The sequence below is a fragment of the Asparagus officinalis genome, chromosome 6 (genome assembly GCF_001876935.1).
Source record: "Asparagus officinalis chromosome 6, Aspof.V1, whole genome shotgun sequence".
Classification (NCBI taxonomy): Eukaryota; Viridiplantae; Streptophyta; class Magnoliopsida; order Asparagales; family Asparagaceae; genus Asparagus; species Asparagus officinalis.
This window is the reverse complement of record NC_033799.1, coordinates 15,131,818-15,154,671: the sequence shown is the minus strand read 5'-3', so window position 1 is coordinate 15,154,671 and position 22,854 is coordinate 15,131,818.

Here is a 22,854-nt window from a genome sequence, read left to right as displayed (position 1 = left end):
TCGTGCTAGGATTCACAATGTCACTTTTGACATCAGTCACGCTTTTGACACCAGTCACAAAGGGGTAGCCATTAGCCAAGCAGGATCAATTGCATTCAGTTATTTTGGGATACTATGTAGCTTAGAATCTGCGCACCTACACTTGCAATGCTTAGGTCAGCTTGGTTACTTTGGGAGTGCTTGACAACCATGTTGTTTCATTTATTTCTATGGTGTTTTTACCAAAATAAAGACACTATAGGTTTGAAAACCATAGTGTTTTTACGAGAAACTCAAAACACTTACAAGAAAAAAGCAAAAACAAAATACTTATATCCAAACACCGAAAAGTTTTGTGAAGTGTTTTGAGTTTAGTAACTTAATATTTAATAAATTATAATTAATACAACATATAAACAAAGCTTAATATAATATATTATAAAATATTATAATATGTTATATTTGTACTAAGTAATATAATTTATTATTATAATATGTTTTATTATAATTTTTATATTGTATAAAAATATATTCAATATTTTAGAATATTATATAATAATTTCTATGGTATTAATAATTAATTAAATATAATCTATTATGTTAGATCATAAAATATGACATTATAATATATTATATTATTATATATACATTTTGATACAGTATTATATATTTTAGTTAGTATAATATATTTCTTGTTGATGTTAAATGATCACACAGTCAGTTATGTCCAGGATTAGAGAATTTTGGCGAGAATTGATAAGAGGTCGCTTTCTTCCCCAACTTTATGTCTCGTTCCTGAATTGGGAATCTGAAAAATCTGCACATGTAGAAATTCGTAAAAGGACGGGGCTTAGTTCTCCCTGTTTACGTCGAAAGTTGGTTTATTTGTCGAATCCATTGCACGTTTATTGATTACAATGAATTCAAAAGAGTTAGTCTTTTTATAAGACTACTCGCTTACACAAATAAAACAAAAATTACAACTCTCTTCAAACACATGCAGAGGACGTTTATCACCCGCTGCTTGCGTGAGATCTTTGCCTGTGTCGGGGTTTATTCGTGGACCGCCTACGGATCGGATCCGGTTGATAGAATGATTAATCAGAGCTCTTACTTCACAAAGGAAGTAATCGCTAAAATGATAATCTCGACCAAGCGAGATTACGACTCTTCTCGAGATCAAGTCCAAGCCTGATCTCAAGGAATGGGGGAACGTGGCTTCAGATCTCTCAAATCCACTCTTTATGCACATGATATCGCCAAGATCTAGCTAGCCTCTTCTAAAATTCGTGGGGGTTGACTCACAAAACCAGCAGCACCTCGCCCTCTTGATTAAAACTCTGCCCCCTCTGAAAGAAGGTCCTAGGCTCGTATTTATAAGGCTTCGGATGCAGGGTATTTGGATAAGAATAAATGATTTGGCCATATCTTCAGTTGACAATAGCCTAACCATATTTATAGATGATATCAAGTCAGTTGGGAACCTTTGAAACGAAGAAATCCCGAAAGAATCAACCGAAAACGCGTTTTGGGAAGTCGGGTGCGCGGTAGGTCCTGGTGTCCCACGGGGACGCGGGACACTAAATGGTGTCCTGCGAGGGCGCGGGACACTTTGGGATTTAGCCATTTTGGCCTTCCGGACTTGTATTTTTCGTCGTTTTGCGTATCTTATCGTTTGGTCGACTTGTATGCTTCGCTGACTTGCTTCATGCGCTCGTTAGCTTCTTTACGGCTTTGGATGATCCTCTTTGGCTCGGATAATCCTCTCCAACTTAGATAATGATGTTCATCGTCTTCTCTTCGTCTTGAGCTGTATTCGTACACCTATAGGCATTTTTAGATGCCTACACCCCCGTTGCACCTCCGACGATTAAGTTAGCTGATGAACTTGAGTGGGGTAAATAAGAAATGTGAGAGTTCTTGTGTGTGTGCGGTATGGTTTATAATTTTAGAGAATTTGAGTCAGGGATCAGATCTTCGGTCCTCTATAAAGACAGAATAGTACATGTATTTATACCTAGGGTATAAGGGTAGATTGGTCACTTCGGCCGACTGCAGGAAGGCGGTGGCAAAGCGTGGGCTGGCAACTGCGTCAGCGCTTGCTTTACAGGTATTAGCTGGTGATTAGGGGACTGATCACTTCAGCATTAAATGAGAAGTGAGTGGTGGTAGGGCGGTGGCCCACGTGGTCCGATGAGTCATGATGACTATTGATTCTAGAGGCATGATGTGCCTGCCATGCATGAAATGCAATGCTGACACATTATCAAAGAGAGAGAGACTCAAGGCGAAAACAGTCCTTTAGCTTCACCGAGAAGTAACGCCCATCGAGTCGTCCTCGTGAGGCGTCTGACAAGTGGTCGAGTGGACTCGATGAGTCATCTTCGACATAAAGGGGGGACAAGTACCACATTTTGAGTCGACATGAGGGGGTGTCGACTTGACAGGTCAGCTGAGTTGTCATCCCTACAAGTCTCTGGACGTCAAGTTGATTGGGGCATAGCATACAGAAGTACACTTATCCTTTGCTCGGCATTGAGTTGCACTCGGGCAAATGGGAACACCATAACAGCTGGTCCCTTTTGCTTGGAGTCTGCTTGAGCCGGGTCCAAGTGAAATCAAATTGGCTTTTGGACGGACATGGGTGTGTATTGAATGAGAGAACCAAGTGTTGATTGTAGTGAGTCGGCCGTGCTGGGACAACCTGATGGTTGAGGGGTTGAGACGATTGGCTCATTTTACGTAGCTTGTGGGCGAGATGTCTGGGTCTTTTGTTGACGAGGACTGGCAAGTTAAAGTGCCTAAGTCTTTTTTGTTGAAGATGTCTGATACTGAACTACATGCTTTGGGTTTACTCATGATAACACCAAAGGCTTTTTGGCAAAATGATAACCCAGAAGTTGGGTGCCTAGGACTTACGTAGACGCCTGGGGCTTGGCAAAAGAACAACCCAGAGGTTAGGTGCCTAGGACTTACGTAGACGCCTGGGGCTTGGCAAAAGAACAACCCAGAGGTTAGGTGCCCAGGACTTACGTAGATGCCTGGGGCTTGGCAAAAGGACAACCCGAAGGTTGGGTGTCTAGAACTTATGTCGATGCCTGAGGGTTAGCAAAAGGACAATCCGGAGGTTGGGTGCTCAAGACTTATGTAGATGCCTGGGGTTTGGACAACTCGGAGGTTGTGCCTAGGACTTACTAAAGTCGACTAGGTCTTTTACAACCCTGGAGCTATTCCTAGGACTTGCTGAAGTAGACTAGGTCTTTCTCCCTAAGGAGGACCACCCTGATAGCAATTAGGTAATATGACAACCCTGAGGTTGGGTGCCTAGGACTTACGTAGACGCCTAGATCTTCAATATAGCCATGATGGCCGAGAGGCGACTGTGGAGTCGACCATATGGTGAATGCCTTGGGTTTATTCCTAAAAAGACACCAAGAGCTTGGAATTCAACCGAGATTGAATGCCTAGAACTTATTAAAGTTGACTAGGTCTTTTACAATCCGGGGGATGTGTCTAGGACTTGCTAAAGTCAACTAAGTCTTTAGCCCTAAGGAGGGCCGCCCTGATGGCAATTAGGGAATATGACAACCGTGAGGTTAGGTGCCTAGGACTTACATAGACTTCTGAGTCTTCAATATAGCCATGATGGTCGAGAGGCGACTGTAGGAGTCGACCATATGGTGAATGCCTTGGGTTTATTCCTAAAAAGGCACCAAAGTCTTGGAATTCAACTGAGGTTGAATGCCTAGAACTTACTGAAGTTGACTAGGTCTTTCGCCCTATGGAGGGTCGCCCTGATGGCAAACTGGTGAAATGACAACCTGGAGGTTGAGTGCCCAAGACTTATGTAGACGCTTGGGGCTTCAATATAGCCATGATGCTCGAGAGGTGATTGTGGGAGTCGACCATATAGTGAATGGTTTGGGTTTATTTCTGATAAGGCACCAATGGCTTAGAATTTATGCATAAATTAGGCACTACAGGAGTGCAAAACAGAAATCAAGTCAGTTTCAATAAGAATTTCATTGATACTAAATGAAATTTACAAAATTATTAAAATAACATAGCGAAATTATTAAAAATAACACCGCAAGTGCTCGATATTCCAGGGATACTGGAGGACTCTCCCGTCTGGGGCCCTTAGTCGGTAGGTGCTTGGTTGTAGCTCTTCTAGGATTGTGTATGTGCCTTCCCAGTTGGGAGGTAACTTGCCTCTCCTAGTGTTTTTGTTGAAAGCATCTTTACAGAGGACGAGAGATGTATTAAGGACAGAGGGCTGGTCTTGGCGACTGATGCCTCTATCAACCCCTTCTGTTGGACTGATTGGGACGAGAGTCAACTCTCAGGGGGGTCTCTCGGGCACTCCTATTTTACAGGGGGGGCTCTGGCCGACTCTGGTGTCGGTGCTACTGCCAGAGCTACTGCTAAAGTTGACGGGGTGGCTGGGATAGCTAGTGTTGTTGAAACCGTGGATGCGGAGGTCTTTGTGGCCCTGACCGACGCCTTGTAGGCACGTGCATCCTCTATTGTCCATATACCCATGAGCTTTGGTCATTAATTGCTCATAGTTAGCGAACGGCTTCTTGGTAAGGGAGTCGGCCAACTCATTGCTCTGTAGGCCAGCAACAAGTGCGGACATGATTACTACACTCCCTGGGTCGTTGACCTCCAACCCCTTTGCCTTGAACCTCTTGAAGTAGGCTCGAAGGCTCTCTCTGTGCCCCTGCCTCATCTAAATCAACACATGAGGGGACAGCTTCTGCTTAGTGTTAGTCAAGAAGTGATGGATGAACTTTCGGCTGAGCTGTTAGAAACTACTTGGACTACTTCTCAAGAGCATTCCACCAGAGCTTAGCACTCCCCGATAGAGTGATGGGAAAGCATCAACATATGATAGCTTCCGATGCTTGGAGCATGCTCATCACATCGTAGTAATTCTAAACATGCTCGGAAGGATCTCCCTCACCTTTGTATTTCTCCAAGTGAGGTATCTTGAACTTCTCACATGGGGTATTCACAATATCATTAGAGAGAGATGTGTTACCTCCGATGGCATCAACGACCAGTTTGTACACTCGGTCATATTCGAAGGCCCCTATGGTAGCAGAGGGGGCTGGAGAAATATGGTGATAGGGGGAGTCTTAGAGACCATTCCCCTATTAGGGTCTCCTAGGTGACCCGGGCCTGGACTCTCACCCGTGATCTCCCGATGATGATAGTGTTGGCGGCGAGGCTCGTCAATGTGAGTCGATCGATGCGGTAGCAGGGACGCGTGCTCGATGCAATCCCCCAGCTGCTTGGTAGCAACATGAGGAGTCTGAGGCAAACCTACTCGCTGCGCTCTGGAATGAGTATGAGTCTTCAACCGCTAGTCTCCAGAAGGTGGGGGGAGAGCTGAGGTAGCTCGTTATGGCTACGGAAGACGGTTGAGAAGTTCCCTAGTAAAGGTAGCGAATTGCTCTTGGAGAGACTGAGAAAGCTTTTGAGCTATTTCCTCAAGCTGGGCTCGAGTAACGTAGCTCTGATGTGGTCCTACAAGGTGAGACTGGTCGGAACCCTGTACAAAATCTGACATTTTTTCTCAAAAAAGAAAGAGGCCCTAAGGTCGGTGCCAAACTGTTGATGTTAAATGATCACACAGTCAGTTATGTCTAGGATTAGAGAATTTTGGTGAGGATTGATGAGAGACCGCCTTCTTCCCCGACTTTATGTCTGGTTCTTGAATTAGAAATCTAAAAAAATCTATACGTGTAGAAATTCATAAGAGGATGGAGCTTGGTTCCTCCGTTGTACCTTCAACTATCAAGTTAGCTGATGAACTTGAGTGGGGTAAATAAGAACTGTGAGAGTTCTTATGTGTGTGCAATATGATTTGTAATTTTAGAGAATTTGAATCAGGGATCAGATCTTTGGTCCTCTGTAAAGACAGAATAGTACCTGTATTTATACCTTGAGTATAAAGATATATTGGTCAATTCAACCAACTGCAAGAAGACGGTGACAAAGTGTGGGCTGGCAACTACGTCAGCGCTTGCTTTACAGGTGTCAGCTGGTAATTGGGGGAGAGATCACTTCAGCATTAAATAAGAAGTGAGTGGTGGTAGGGTGGTGGCCCATGTGGTCCAGATGAGTCATGAAGACTATCGAGGCTAGAGGCATGATGCGCACGCGCCATGCATGAAATGTGATGCTGACATGTTATAAAAAGAGAGAAAAGAGAGAGAGAGAGAGAGAGAGAGAGAGAGAGAGAGAGAGAGAGAGAGAGAGAGAGAGAGAGAGAGAGAGAGAGAGAGAGAGAGAGAGAGTCGAGGTGAAAACAGTCCTTTAGCTTCGCCGAGAAGTAATGTCCACTGAGTCGTCCTCATGAGGCGTCTGGCAAGTGGTTGAGTAGACTTGGTGAGTCGTGCTTTGACTAGGGGGGGGGGATAAGTACTGCCTTTTCGAGTCGACATAAGGGGGTATCGACTTGACATGTCAGTTGAGTTGTCGTCCCTACAAGTCTCTGACCTCCAAGTTGATTGGGGTATAGCATGCAGAAATACATTTGTCCGTTGCTCGGCACTGAGTTGCACTCAGGCGAATGGGAACACCATAACATTTCTAGAATGTAATACTACTAGTTAATATCATATAAATTTAAGATAACATAATATGTTTATTATATTTTAATATATATTTTATTATAATGTATCATTATAATATAATAACTGTAAGGCCCCAAATTTTTTGATTAAATAATATATCTAATTGAGGGGATTTTTGCAAAATAAATAATTATTTCTACTCGGTATGATAAAATTCCCTAAAGTATAACGCTATTTGAATAATATTCATGATTTAATCTAATATTAAGAGGGGAATTGCATACCTAACCTTTAGGGTTATAAGAGTAAAGAAATAAGTAATTGGGTTATTTTGCATATAGGCCCATAGCCTATATAAAGTCAAAAATAGTGTTCCTCTTCTTTTTTCTGAGAACATGTCTTTTGAGAGCAGAAGTTCTACAATAGAAAAGGCGAGAGAGAGGAGATTTGCAACATGAGTACATGATCTTCATCTCAAGCGAGGGTTCCTCTTACTTACTTCTTTATGTGGGGAATTCCTTTACTTATCTTCCTCTTTTGATTTCTATTGGATACTTAACACCTGGAACTTCATGCTCAAACCACAAGGGTTCATTGTTGATGTTATCCATGTTGTTATGGAGTAGCTTTGATGAGATCCAATAAGACTTACCCATAACAAACATTAGGCTTAAGGAAAGTTACATATTTTGAAACAAATCCCTAGTTAGATTAGTTTTCTCAATGTTTGATCTTAGAAATATGGTAGAAACATGTTTATAAGAGTCACAAGAAGATTCAAGGCGAAACAATTAAGAACAAAATGAATTGGATTGATAACAACAACGGAAATGATGATCAGAGTCGTCTAGTAGTGACATCAAACATCTGATTTGAGATTAGACGTTTGATGATCCAATATCGGATATCTGAATTAAGTTCAGACGTCTGGATTGACAGAGGAGACACCTGATTTCAAATGACAAAAATAGTAAAAATCTAATTTTTTTTATGCAGAGACATTTGGTTTTTGTTTTCAGATGTTTGATATTTGGTTCAAGTATCTGGTTTGATATTTCATATGTCTGAATTGGTTCGGTTTCATAACTAACTCTCTAATGATGTAATTAATGGTCTAAATAGACCAAGTAACTATTATACCTTTGTTTAATAAGTGATTATGATTATTTAATGATGTATGAATAGTCTCATGATATAGCTACACATGTTCCGAGTGTTTTGAGCACTCAGTTTTAACTCAACACATGATAAATACATATATAACTCATTATAAGGCGAATAAACAGGTTAATAAAATTGTTATGAGTAGTTATGTGTTAGAGATTTTATACCTAATCTTTATACATGTAGATGGGTGTAGAGACTTGTATCCTAGACTATGGATTGTACTCAGATGTAATTAGTCCTAATATTTGATTCGGCTAGGCAACTGATTCCTAAACTAGAACGTTCTGGTTATGTTAGGTCGCCATAGGATGTGGAGTTTCATGCTTAACATTACATGTGCATATTAAGTAATAGCGAGATGACAGATAAGTTATGATATGAATCGCATCTTAAAATTGGTTGGTTGGTTGGCCAAAGGACTGCGACATGAGTATCTATTTGACAATTTGTTTAGGTATATGCAACCATCTTAATGGGATTGATTAATCACTTCATATCCAAATAAGAATATAACTAATATCTTTAAAATGTTGTTGATGCTTGTGATAAGATATCATTGATTCGTATACTCTTTCTTATCTAAGCAATATGGTTTTTATTATATTTGTGCAACTAATCATTGATGCTTGTAGTTTTTTCATATTTTCCTTGCTTAGACCTTACGTCTGACATCGAATGTGGACCCCCTTCTTTAGATTATGAAGTTAGTCCAACTGCAGCAGACTAGGTTTACTTGAATAAGCAAACAAGGAGGAAGTAGCCAAAGCCACGGAGTAGCGTTAGTATAACAATATTATACTAATTATTTTGATTTAGTAGATACTTCATGTTATTCTTAAGTGCATTATCTAGATTTGATGGTCGGGCTTGAACCAAGTCTTGTGGTTTTTTGAAATATCGAAGTTAACTTTCTAGTGTATGTGATACTTGGATATTTGTTATATCTCTATTCTTGTTTCCACTTAAAGTTCCTATAATGTTGATTTCGTTATGATTAGACTTATACTTACATGTATATTTGTATTGTGCATGGTTGTGGATGTATATTACAAACGGGTTACAAAATATTTATGAAATATTTCGTATTTGGTTATATAAGTATTATATTCACCAAGTGTTTGATCACAGAGAAGAAGAGAAAAAGAAAGATTTCGTTGAGGAGGGGCTTCGGTAATAGGTTAGGAGTTTGATTTCTTTCTCATTTGTTGTATTTTCTCATGGAGATTAATCCACTATTTATAGGCCGAAATCCCATTATCTCCACCCCCCTCAAACTGCCTCTGAGAGATTTTCTCTCAACAAACTCCATATCCCACGTTTCTCTCCACTTGAGAAGCGTTGATTTGGTCACACAAGACCAAGTCAGACTAACATCTCCCACTTGACCAAATCAACCAAATGACATGCCTCTCACTATCCGTGAGATCGGATGTTTCTGCTTACCATTACTCCCACTATCCGTAGAGAGTAACTCATATTTTATTATTCATGAAATTTTACTTGGACTTATTTATTCCTAAGTCCCATCAAACTTACATGTTTGATAAAAGATTCCGCTGGTATTCCTTTTATCAAAGGATCAGCAATCATATCTGTAGTAGGGATATAAGTCACTTTGACTTCTCCCTTTTCTACAATATCTCGAATATAGTGATACTGGATCTCAATATGTTTTCCTTTGGAGCTATTCGCGCCACTATTGATTAAGCTAATTGCTGCTTGATTATCACAATAAATATCAATAGGTCCTTCTAACAAATTGAGATCAAGATCAATCAAAAAACGTCTTATCCAGACAGCATGTGTAGTTGCCATACTGCAAGCTATATATTCAGCTTCTTGCATATATCTAGCAACACACCCTTGTTTCTTGCTACTCCAAGAAACAGCTCCTCCTCCAAAGATAAATAAGTGTCCCGAAGTGGACTTTCCATCATCTTTATCACCTCCGAAATCAGCATCGGAATAACCGAGGAGTTCAAGCGAATCAGCTTGATAAACTAATCTATGAGTCAATGTACCTCTGATATACTTCATAATCCTTTTAACAGCTTCCCAATGTGCTGGTCCTGGATTACTTTGATATCTACTGACTAGACTCACAGCATAAGCTATATCAGGTCTGGTGCACAACATTGCATACATCAAGCTTCCAATTGCTTGAGCATAAGGAACATCTAATGGCTTATGCCCCTCTCTAGGGCTTTGCTCTTTACATAATCTATTTCCCATAACCAACGGAGTTGGTGCCGGATTGGAATTCTCCATTCCAAACCTTTTAAGAACTGATCTTAAATATTTTTCTTGGTTTAAACTTAGCATTCTAGACTTTCTATCTCGAATTATTTGAATTCCAAGAATATATGATGCATCTCCCATGTCTTTCATCTCAAACTTTTCGCTGAGATCTGCCTTGGTTTTATTCAACATTTCTATGTCATTTCCAGCGAGCAATATATCATCCACATATAAGGATAATATAGTAAACTTGCTCCCACTTTTCAAGACATATACACAATTATCTAATTTATTTTGAATAAAACCAAGTTTAGTAACTGCATCATGAAATTTGAGATACCATTGTCTAGAAGACTGTTTTAAACCATATAGAGATTTCATTAATTTGTAAACTTTATGTTCCTGTTCTTTCACCTGAAAACCTTCAGGTTGTTGCATATATATTGCTTCCTTCAACTCTCCGTTAAGGAATGCAGTTTTAACCATACCTTGTTCTTTTCTATGGAATCAAGTTCTTCTCTCATAGATTCTAGCCATGAAGCTGATTCATGCGATTTCATCGCATCAGAAAAAGTTAAGGGATCTTGTTCTTTTATATTTGTATCTCCCGAAAAACAGGATGACTCACATGAATACAAATAGTAATCATCCATCCATGAAGGTTGTGTTCTTTGCCTTTTGTTGCCTACAACCGGTTGATTAGGTACATTATTTTCCATAGGTATTTCATCATTTTCAAGGTTAGGTTCAATAATATCAGAGTCATTAGTGGGAACAACACTGTAATAATCATCATCTATTACAGTTAGAGGTTCTGTTTCCTCTTGAACTTGTTCCTCTTCCTCTAGATTCTCTAGAAATGTAGCATCTCTGCTTTCAATGACTCCTTTTTCTTTATTGTAGAACTTATAACCTTTTGACTTTTCTGAATACCCTATGAATCTACACTTTATTGTTTTAAAATCCAACTTATCTCTAAGTTGACATGGAATGAGAACATGGGCTATAGATCCCCACTTCCTGAGATGACTCAAATTAGGTTTCCTCCCATTCCATAATTCATAAGGTGTAGATATGACTGATTTGGTGGGAATTCTATTTAAAATGTAGTTTGCAGTTAACAATGCTTCTCCCCAAAAGTTTTTAGAGAGACCAGAATGAGACAACATGCATCTAACTACATTTAATAATGTTCTGTTTTTTCTTTCAGCAACATCATTCTGTTGTGGCGTATACGGCATTGTTGTATGCCTTTTAATTCCATGCTGAATACAATAACTTTCAAATTCTTTAGAATTATATTCTCCACCTCTATCAGTTCTCAGAATTTTAATTTTCAATCCAAGTTGGTTTTCAACTTCTGTCTTATATCTCTTAAAGCAGTCAAAAGCTTCTAATTTTCTGGATATAAGATAGACGTGTGCAAACTTAGAATAATCATCTATGAAAGTAATAAAATATTCTTTATTACTATGAGTTTTGACACTCAGGGGACCACAAATATCCGAGTGTATCAGCCCTAAAAGTTCATTGGCTTTATGTCCGCCAATAAAAGGTTTTCTAGTCATTTTACCAGTTAAACAATGTTCACATGGTGGTAATTGAACATTAGATAGTGCAGGAAGCAAGTTCATTCTGATAATTTCTTTCATTTTTGAAATACTAGCATGTCCTAGTCTAGAATGCCACAATTCAGATTCAGAAATATAACAGGACAAGTAGTTCAAATTCGAAATTTTATTATCAGAATTATTACAAACTACTGGAAGAATGCATAATTCATGCTCGGGCACATATTTTCCCATAGCATACACTTTATTATTCTTGCCTATAGAAACCCTATTATTATAGAACCTAACTTCCAGTCCTTTCTTCATCAAGCTGGGAACAGAGATCAGATTGCGTCGAATTCCTGGCGCATAGAACACATCTTTGAGGACAAGAATGCTGTCCCCCAAGATCCAATCTATACGAACCAATACCTTCTACATCGAGATAGGTATTATTTCCCATATAGATTCTCTGTTCTCCTTTCTTCAGCTCGGTGAATTCTACGACTCCATTCTTGTCCTTTGCGATATGCCTAGTCGCACCGGAGTCGATCCACCAACCACTGATATCCGTCATCACAGCATTACATTCCGTCACACCGACGAATTCTCTTTTGCTAGTACCCCCTTGTTCTGGATGCTTATAGCCTCCTTTATTCTCCTGCTTTTCACCTTGTGGGCAATTGGGTTTGAAATGCCCGAACTTTCCACAATTATAGCAGGCTCCGCGGGGTACTTTCTTTCTCTTTGTTCTATCGTTAGGTGCATAGGAAGATCAGTGACAGACTTAATGGCATGATTCATTCTTAATGTGGTGGCAGCCACAGCAAGTGAAGGTGGAAGACTATTCAAAATGGTTGCCACTTGCATTCTTTCCGGGATTTCGGTCCCAGCAGTGGATAAGTCCTTAGCCATGACAATCATTTTATTTATATGCTCTACGACATTGTCTCCCTCTTGCATACGACAAGAATTATACTTATGCAAGAGTAGTTGGATGTTAATTTCAGAAGCAGTGTCGTATTTTTCTTTTATTGCATTCCACATGTCCATGGAAGTCTTATAAGTTTCAAAAACTTTGATTAAGTTATCTTCCATGAACATGAGCATAAAACTTTTCGCCTTTTTGTCTTTCGACTTCCACTGCTCAAACCCTTTCTTTTCTTCAGGTGTTGATTTATCAGTAAGGGTTGGAGCAGTGGTTTCGATTATATCATCAATGTTGTCATGAATAAGAGCATATCCTATTTTTCTATGCCACATATCATAATTACTGCCATTAAATTTGTCAATCTTCCCTAGTTCTGATAGAACGAGTTTACTAGCCATTCGGTAAAGAACTAAAACTAAATTCAATTTTAAATATCTGTATAAGGTTGATATTTTGACAATAATACTAAAATAGAATAAAGTTAGATAATAAATAAATAAATAAATAAAAGAACCTGATTGTTCCGAGTTGGTGAAAGAAGTTCCAATTCGAGCGAGATTGTCACTCAACGGTGTTGATTGGATCAGCACTTGTCGAAGATTCGGCGCCGTTTCTGACTAGCTAGATTTTGAAGAAGGTCCACCATGTGAAGAATCAAACCCAACAGCAACCTTGATTTTCTCCTCACGCTCAATTGATATCAAACCAACAGCAAGCCCCCTTTTTTTTTTAAGGCCTGCTGGTTTTGAAGAACGTGGGATATAAGAAAAGTGGGCTTTGTGATTTATTAAGGGAACATGGGCCTGGCTTTGTTTTAACAAAGGGGGAAATGGGCCTGGCTTTGTTTTAACAAAAAATGGTTGGCTTTGAATAAACGAATTGGATGGCTTTGCTGGTTGTGGGGAAATGGGCCTGCCTTTGTAACTTGACTCTTGAGAAAGGAGTGCCCCACTCGTAAAAAAAATTTGATCTGGAGCAGGGACTTAGGGTTTTGGCCGCAAATTCAAAGGGCGGCTGGACTCTCTAAAAATTTTCGTCTTCACCTTGATCTCAAGCTTCCAATGGCCTCCGATCTCCACTTTCTCGAGCTCCAGCTGCACCTTCGATCACCTCTGGCCTCCGATCTACTTCAGTTGTTGCAGGCTCGTCGTCACCGTCGAACGCAGGAGGTCGTCGGAGGCGCAGTTCTCGATGGCGGCGTGATGGGAGTTGAGGAGTCGTCACCGTCGAACGCAGGAGGTCGTCGGAGGCGCAGTTCTCGATGGCGGCGTGATGGGAGTTGAGGAACCTTGCTCTGATACCAGTGTTTGATCACACAGAAGAAGAGAAAAAGAAAGATTTCGTTGAGGAGGGGCTTCGGTAATAGGTTAGGAGTTTGATTTCTTTCTCATTTGTTGTATTTTCTCATGGAGATTAATCCACTATTTATAGGCCGAAATCCCATTATCTCCACCCCCCTCAAACTGCCTCTGAGAGATTTTCTCTCAACAAACTCCATATCCCACGTTTCTCTCCACTTGAGAAGCGTTGATTTGGTCACACAAGACCAAGTCAGACTAACAGTTATTTCCCTATGTGGGGCATGAAAATAACTTATAATGATATATTTATTAATTTAATTTATGTCATTTGAACTAATATAGTATATTATAATAAAATATAGGATAATATATTGCAATAATTAATATAAAATATTTTAAAGCAATATATTATATTATTAAATATTATCATAGATATGTAATTAATTAGTACAATATAATATGTTATATTTAATACATTATATTCTATTATAATAATAAATATCTTATAATAATATATTATATTATAATTTCTTACTACAAAACTAGTAATATATTATTTTATCAAATATTATATTGTATCAATATGCTATATTTTAATATATTTTATTTTAATATGATATCTTATAACGATATATTATATCAATTTACTTTATTTATTATACAATTGCACAATATATTATATTATAATAAAATATATGGATAATATCTATTTTAGCATAATATATTATATTATATATGATATATTATGTTATAAATAATATATCGTAGTTAATGTAATAAACTAATATAATAAATTATCAATGTGTTTGCTATGTTATGTTAAGATTGTTCTTATACAATATATATTATAATAATATAAAATAATACTATTATATGAATGGAAAGAGTCAAACTAGCTTTGACCAAACAATCTCACCAATGTGTTTTTGGAAACAATTTTGGAGAAAACCACCATGATTTTGTGTTTAAGAAAAACACAACAACATAATCGCCATGGTGCCCACGTCACTCTTCTCATAACATATCCTGTTTTCCTCACTTTTCTCCTCCTTAGTTGTCGTAAGAAGTGTTAATTTGACTGCTATATATTTTTGAATATATAATCTAAATCTAAATATCCCAACTGGGCGGGAACAGTTGCCCGAGCCTTGGGGCGCAGGAATGATAAATTAATCCGGTTTAGTTTTGATCTGGTTATACCTAGCCTAGATTAAACTAAACTAGTTACTATTGATGTTAATAATCAAATAGCTAATTAAGAGGGGGGTTAGGTTGTTGAGAGTCCTCTAACTCCTCCAGATGTCCAGTTCCATTGCGAGTTGTTCTTCCCTGAACATGTAAGAACTCGTAAGAGGACAAAGTTAGGTTCTTCGGTTATTCCTCTAACGATCAAGTCAGTAAATTGATTGAGTGGAGAAGAAAATAAACTATAAAAATTCTTGAGTTTAGGGTGCATGAAAATTGCTTACCTTGGTGCCATGGGTGGTAACTTCAGCCGAGTATGAGCTAGTGGCTGAGTCACCATTTGCTTTACAGGTGTCGGTTGTCCAGTGGCGGAAGTAACTTTGACATTTAATGTGAAGTGACAGGAGGCACGTTGTGTCGACGTGGTCTGTTGTGTTATAAAATTTTTTGGGGACGGAAAAATGATGATTTTTGATCACGCATTTAATGTGAGTGCCAACCAGCTATCAACCGGGGAGGGGGTTGGGCGTTTGGGGGGGGGGCTGCCCTCGGATATGTTGTCGCCTTTCTACTGTCAAGTAGAAGGCGTCTTAGAGAAGTGCCGCCTTTCGAGTCGGCTCCGTGGGATGTTGGCCGAATAGGCGGTCATGTAGTCGTTTGGGTAATCAACCTAGCAAGGAGGTCGACACGTACCGCCTTTTGAGCCATCTAAGCGATATGTCGACCATTCGAGTCGTCCGAGCTGGGGACTTTGGTTATCTCGAAGTGGTGAACTGATTTAATTAGGCAGTTAATGCGGGTCACTTGTCTGCTATTGAATGAAGATTACTACTAAATAATTGAAATGTTAGATCTAAATCAATAAACTTGAGATCTAAAACCATATAGCCATGATTAATTCAAAGAGATTAACAAAAACAAAAAGAGCGGAAGCTTATACCTGAATCCATTGCTTGATCTTGATTTTGGGTTTTGGATCTTCTAACCTTAGGGTTTTCTCCTTAACCGAATTTCTCTCTTAGATGGGGGTGAAGAGAATTAGAGAATGTAACCCTAGGTTAGGGACCATAACCCCTTATTTATAGATGTTGTACTTTTGTAATTTAGCCCCTCAATAAATTACAATTACAACCTGGTATCTGCACATATAACCCCATGACTTATTTAAATACCAAATTAACCCAACTTAATTGATCACTTTAATGGGTTATCCTGAAAGATAGCAATACACATTGATTAATCATATGTGCCCACAAATAGATTTATTAGATTAAATCCAACAATCTCCCACTTGGGCACCATATGATTCCTTAAACTGTGTATAACCTTATGAGCTCAAAAATTGCTATCACTGAAATGGTATTTCCGAACAATCTCGTCCATTGACTATATCAATATAGGATCAAAGCGGCCTTCGTCACATTTATCGTGACTCGACCCATCAATGGTCACATATACCAATACAATCAAATGACATAGATCAATCATGGATGTACAGCATGAAAATTACATGCAATGTGATCAGTACATGTCTATTTTCAACTGGTCCTCCTTAGTGAGGTCAAAACCAAACATAATGTAACAGAGTGTCTTAACTGAATACTTTATTCTGATCAGACAATACAACCAAACATAAAGCACCACAAATACAAACTCCCACTAAAACATAATATCCTCAAATAATACCACACCCATATGAGCAGTATGCTCATGAAAGACCTTAGGTGGCAATCCCTTAGTAAGAGGATCAGCTATCATGGAGTTTGTCCCAATGTGCTCTATGGATATCTGTCCACTCTGTACCCTTTCTTTCACAACCAGGAACTTAATGTCAATATGTTTTGACTTAGTTGAGCTCCTGTTGTTATTGGAATACATTACTGCAGATTTATTGTCACAATATAGCCTTAGTGGTCTTTCAACATTTTCCAAAATGCGCAGTCCCGTGACAAAATTTCGCAGCCATATTCCCTGATTGGATGCCTCATAGCAAGCTACAAATTCTGCTGCCATAGTGGAGGAAGCTACTAGTGTTTGTTTGACACTTTTCCATGATATAGCTCCTCCTGCTAACATATAAATGTAGCCTGATGTAGACTTCCTGCTATCTTGGCATCCAGCAAAATCAGAGTCCGAATACCCAATGACCTCTAATTTCTCTGATTTTCTGTATGTGAGCATGTAATCTTTTGTTTTCTGAAGATACCTCATAACCCTTTTGACTGCTATCCAATGATCCATACCAGGGTTGCTTAAGTATCTGCCTAACATCCCAACAATGTACGCAATATCCGGACGCGTACATACCTGAGCATACATTAGACTTCCTACAGCCGAAGCATAAGGAATCTTCTGCATTTCCTGAATTTCAAGGTTACCTTTAGGGCACTGATTGAGACTAAACTTGTCTCCTTTAGCAACAGGGGTGTCACCTGGTCTGCAATCTTGCATGCCAAACCTTTTAAGTACCTTATCGATATAGCTCTTTTGTGATAATCCAAGAATACCCCGAGAGCGATCTCGATGTATCTGGATCCCTAATATAAAAGAGGCGTCCCCAAGATCTTTCATCTCAAAATTCTTTGATAGAAATCTCTTGGTTTCGTGCAACATGCCTATATCATTAGTGGCAAGCAAGATGTCATCCACATACAGAACCAGAAAAATATACTTACTCCCACTGAACTTGTGATATACACAGTCATCAACAATGTTCATCTCAAAACCGAACGAGATAACTATTTGTTGAAACTTATGATACCATTGACGAGGAGCTTGCTTGAGTCCATAGATGGATTTCCTTAATTTGCAGACCATATTCTTTGGGTCTCCCGACACAAAGTTTTCTGGTTGCACCATATAGATCATCTCATCAATGTCTCCATTGAGAAATGCAGTCTTAACATCCATCTGATGTAACTCAAGATCATAATGAGCAACAAGTGCCATGATTATTCTGAAAGAGTCTTTCGATGAAACCGGAGAGAAAGTCTCTGTATAATCAATGCCTTCCTTTTGAGTATAGCCTTTAGCCACAAGACGTGCCTTATACCTCTCCACATTACCGTTTGCATCCCGCTTGGTTTTAAAAATCCATTTACAACCAATTGGTTTTGCACCTTCTGGTAATGGGACAAGTTCCCAAACCTTATTGTCTTGCATAGACTTGTACTCTTCATTCATGGCATCAATCCACTGTTGAGAGTTAGAACTTTTCATGGCCTGAGAGAAGTTGATTGGATCATCTTCTAACATTCCACTACTTTCCTCATGTTCTTGGAGAAATACAATATAATCATCCGGAATAGCATTTCTCCTTTCTCTCGTGGATCTCCTTAATGGCACTGGTTCTTGAGGTTGTTGAGTTTGTTCTTCTGGAACAGGGAGTTGTTCAACATTATCATCTTGAGGTTCCGGATTTACTTCTTGAGCAACAACAGGTATAGGAACCTGAATATTGTCAAAAGTAACTGTATGGATTGGATCTGAAGCCAATTCCTCCTCAAAACTAATGTCTCTAACCTTATTTCTCCCCCCAAACTCAACATCCTCAAAGAATGTTGCTGTTCCCGTCTCAAAAATGTTCCTTATAGTGGGATCATAAAACTTAAAGCCCCTAGAGCGTTCAGAGTATCCAATAAAGTAGCTGCTAACTGTTTTGGAGTCCAATTTCTTTTCATTTGGCCTATAAGGCCTTGCCTCAGCTGGACATCCCCAAATATGTAAATGCTTTAAACTGGGCTTTCGACCAGTCCAAAGCTCATAAGGTGTTTTAGCAACTGCTTTACTTGGTACTCTATTCAGAATGTAAGCTGCTGTCTTAAGTGCTTCTCCCCAGAGTGACTCTGGTAAAGAAGAATGAGCAATCATACTTCTTACCATATCCTTAAGAGTCCTGTTTCGTCTTTCAGCTACACCATTCATGCTAGGTGAACCCGGCATGGTGTACTGTGGGACGATACCGTATTCCTCTAGGTATCTAGCAAATGGTCCTGGACGTTGTTCACCTGAACCATCATATCTACCGTAGTACTCACCACCACGATCAGATCTGACGGTTTTAATTCTTCTGTTGAGTTGATTCTCAACTTCAGCTTTATAGGCTTTGAACATGTCCAGAGACTCAGATTTTTCATGAATAAGATATAGGTGCCCATAACGTGAGTAATCGTCTATGAATGATATAAAATATTGTTGACCATTCCAGGATTCCGTAGGGAATGGCCCACAAATATCCGTATGTATCAATTCTAAGACATCCGAAGATCTGTTGGCACCTAATCTTTTCACTTTGGTCTGTTTTCCCTTGATACATTCAACACATACGTCGAAGTCCGAAAAATCAAGGGAATCCAAAATGCCATCAGACACAAGACGCTCAATTCTACCTTTTGAGATATGACCTAAGCGCTTATGCCATAATGTCGCCGAATTTTCCTTATTTAATTTACGCTTAGTACCACGTGATTCCACATGCAAGGATTCATTGTAAGAAGCAATTGTATCAAGCAAATATAGGTTGTCATAAATACTCAAGTAACCGGTTCCCACAACATTTGAATTAAAAGATAAACTGAATTGACTGTTTCCAAATGAACAAGAATAACCTGATTTGTCCAATACAGAAACAGAAACCAAATTCCGTCTAAAAGACGGTACTACAAAAGTATCTTTTAAATCCAAATAATAACCAGTTCCTAACAACAACCTAAAGTGCCCAATTGCTTCCACATCTACCGATTGTCCGTCGCCCACAAAGATGTGTCTTTCAACATCACTTGGCTTTCGGTAGCTCAGGCAACCCTGCATAGAAACACTTATGTGAGTAGTAGCACCAGAGTCTAACCACCAAGTGTTTCTAGGTACTGAAGCTAAATTAACCTCAGAACAGACCAAAGCAAGGAACGTACCCTTATTATCACGCCAGGCGTGATATTTTGTACAGTCCTTCTTTACATGTCCAGGCTTCTTACAGAAGAAACAACCCTGATTATCCTTATGTTGTTTCTTCTCAACTGGACCCTTAGCAGCTTCCTTATCATTCTTCCTTTTCTTGCCCTTATCCTTAGAGGCATAGGCCAAATGAGCACTTTCTGTCTTATCTTGCTTCAACCTGTCTTCTTCTTGCACACAGTATGAAATGAGCTCATTTAGAGTCCATTTCTCCTTTTGACAGTTATAACTGACCTTAAATTGGTTAAACTGTGCAGGAAGAGACAACAAAACCAGATGCACTAATAACTCGTCACAAAGATCGAGTTTAAGTGCCTTAAGCTTTGAAGCAATATGAGACATTTCCATAATGTACTCCCTGATATTTCCTTTGCCCTTATACTTCATTGAAATCAAGCGAGCTAAAAGCGTGCTTGTTTCTACCTTATCGTTTTTCGCAAAACGCTTCTCAATTTCGGCAAGGAAATCTTTAGCCTTAGTAATCCCTTCGGATTCTATGCCCCTGAAGGCTTCCGGAACGCCGCGCTTAATGATCATAAGACTCATGCGATTTGAACGCTCCCACTTCTCATGCTCCTTCTTTGCATCAGGAGTGCTATCCGCATTGAGAGGTTGGGGTTGTTCAGTTCTTAATGCATAGTCAAGATCCATGCAGCCAAGAACAATTAATATGTTCTCTTTCCAAACCTTGAAGTTTGTCCCATTTAGCATGGGAATTGAGTTGATGTTAGCAGAAATTGTTGCAGCAGATGCATTAGCTGAAATAAAACAAAAGAATGCTCACATCAATAACCATAATCAATAAAATTCAAATAATGACAATCCCCATCCAAGATACCGGCACAACATTAATATCAAGTCTTTGGACAGTAATATTAACTTGTAAGTGATACCTTGTTGCAATGATCAAACATTGACAATAACTCATGTCAAATAATGAAACTATCTTTGGATCGATTCATTATTCACATGTAAACCTTATAATTGTCACACGCTTATCATCGCAGATGTGTATACAGTCTAAATAAATATTAACCTTCCTTTGGGCCGATTAAATATTTACACGAAAGCATACACACAAACATCTCACATTCCTCATGAACAATCTACACAAGAGAGGTTACTTTGGCAACTTCTTGTTTCAATTAATCAATTGGAGTGAGAGACAACCTTAATACCTTAGTGTCATAATATTTGAATTAAATAATTGATTAAAAACCGAATTAGATTTAAATTAAAAAATTTAAATCAACTGAATTTCCAAAAACTTAATTGGGGTCTCACAGCTTAATTAGGGCCCATAACTTAATTGAATAAATTAAGTATACCAAAGTGGACCCATGAAAAGCCGAGGCTTAACCATAATGAACACGAAGTTCCCTTAACTTCGAACGCGAGGTTCGACTGTATTGAGTACGAGACTCACTTAAGCACGAACGCGAGGTTCGTTTGAGAATGAACGAACGCGAGGTTCGTTTGATAAAAGAACGCGAGGTTCAACTTGGGAACGAACGCGAGATTCGTTAAAAAAATGAACGCGAGGTTCAACTGAAGTACGAACGCGAGGCTCGACTGAAGTACGAACGCGAGGTCCGTCTGAATTGAGCTTGACGCTCACCTGAGTTGAACGCGAGGTTCACCTTAGAACGAACGCGAGGTTCGTTAAAATTGAGCTTGACGCTCACCTGAGTTGAACGCGAGGTTCACCTTAGAACGAACGCGAGGTTCGTTAAAATTGAGCTTGACGCTCACCTGAGTTGAACGCGAGGTTCACCTTAGAACGAACGCAAGGTTCGTTAAAATTGAGCTTGACGCTCACCTGAGTTGAACGCGAGGTTCACCTTAGAACGAACGCGAGGTTAAAATTGAACGAACGCGAGGTTAAAATTGAACGAACGCGAGGTTCGTAGGCTTACTTGATAACGAACGCGAAGTTCGTTTGAACGCGAAGCTCGGTTAAAATTGAACGAACGCGAGGTTCGTTTGAGGTAACCACCTCCTTAATTTTCGCCATGAACCCTTAGGGTTTCAAATTGAAACCGCCGCCGTCAAACCCAAAAAATCTTTGATTTTTATTTTCAAAACAGATCCAGAATTGGAAAAAATTGAAGAAAAAATCAAAGAAAAATCCAAAAAATTCCCAAAAGTTACTGTTCATCCAAAAACTTTTCGTTACTGTTCATCCGAACCCAAAAAAATTTGCTGTTCATCCGAACCCAAAAAATTTTACTGTTCATCCGAACCCAAAAAATTGAATCTTTAACCAGAGATTTAAGATCAAAAACCCAATAAAACTTAAATTCCTAAGAATTAATCAAGGTGGCTCTGATACCACTTGTTAGATCTAAATCAATAAACTTGAGATCTAAAACCATATAGCCATGATTAATTCAAAGAGATTAACAAAAACAAAAAGAGCGGAAGCTTATACCTGAATCCATTGCTTGATCTTGATTTTGGGTTTTGGATCTTCTAACCTTAGGGTTTTCTCCTTAACCGAATTTCTCTCTTAGATGGGGGTGAAGAGAATTAGAGAATGTAACCCTAGGTTAGGGACCATAACCCCTTATTTATAGATGTTGTACTTTTGTAATTTAGCCCCTCAATAAATTACAATTACAACCTGGTATCTGCACATATAACCCCATGACTTATTTAAATATCAAATTAACCCAACTTAATTGATCACTTTAATGGGTTATCCTGAAAGATAGCAATACACATTGATTAATCATATGTGCCCACAAATAGATTTATTAGATTAAATCCAACATGAAACACTATAACAATTACCATTCAAACTAGTTTTGAGTTGAGATTAGTTTGACTAATTGAAGCACTATAACAGTTACCATGCAAATGAAAGGGTAATGGCGATGATGATGACGATAGGGGAGGAGGAGGTGGTGTTTTTAGTTACAACAGGGACCGATGCGCATGCATCAATTAAATAAGGGTGACTTCAT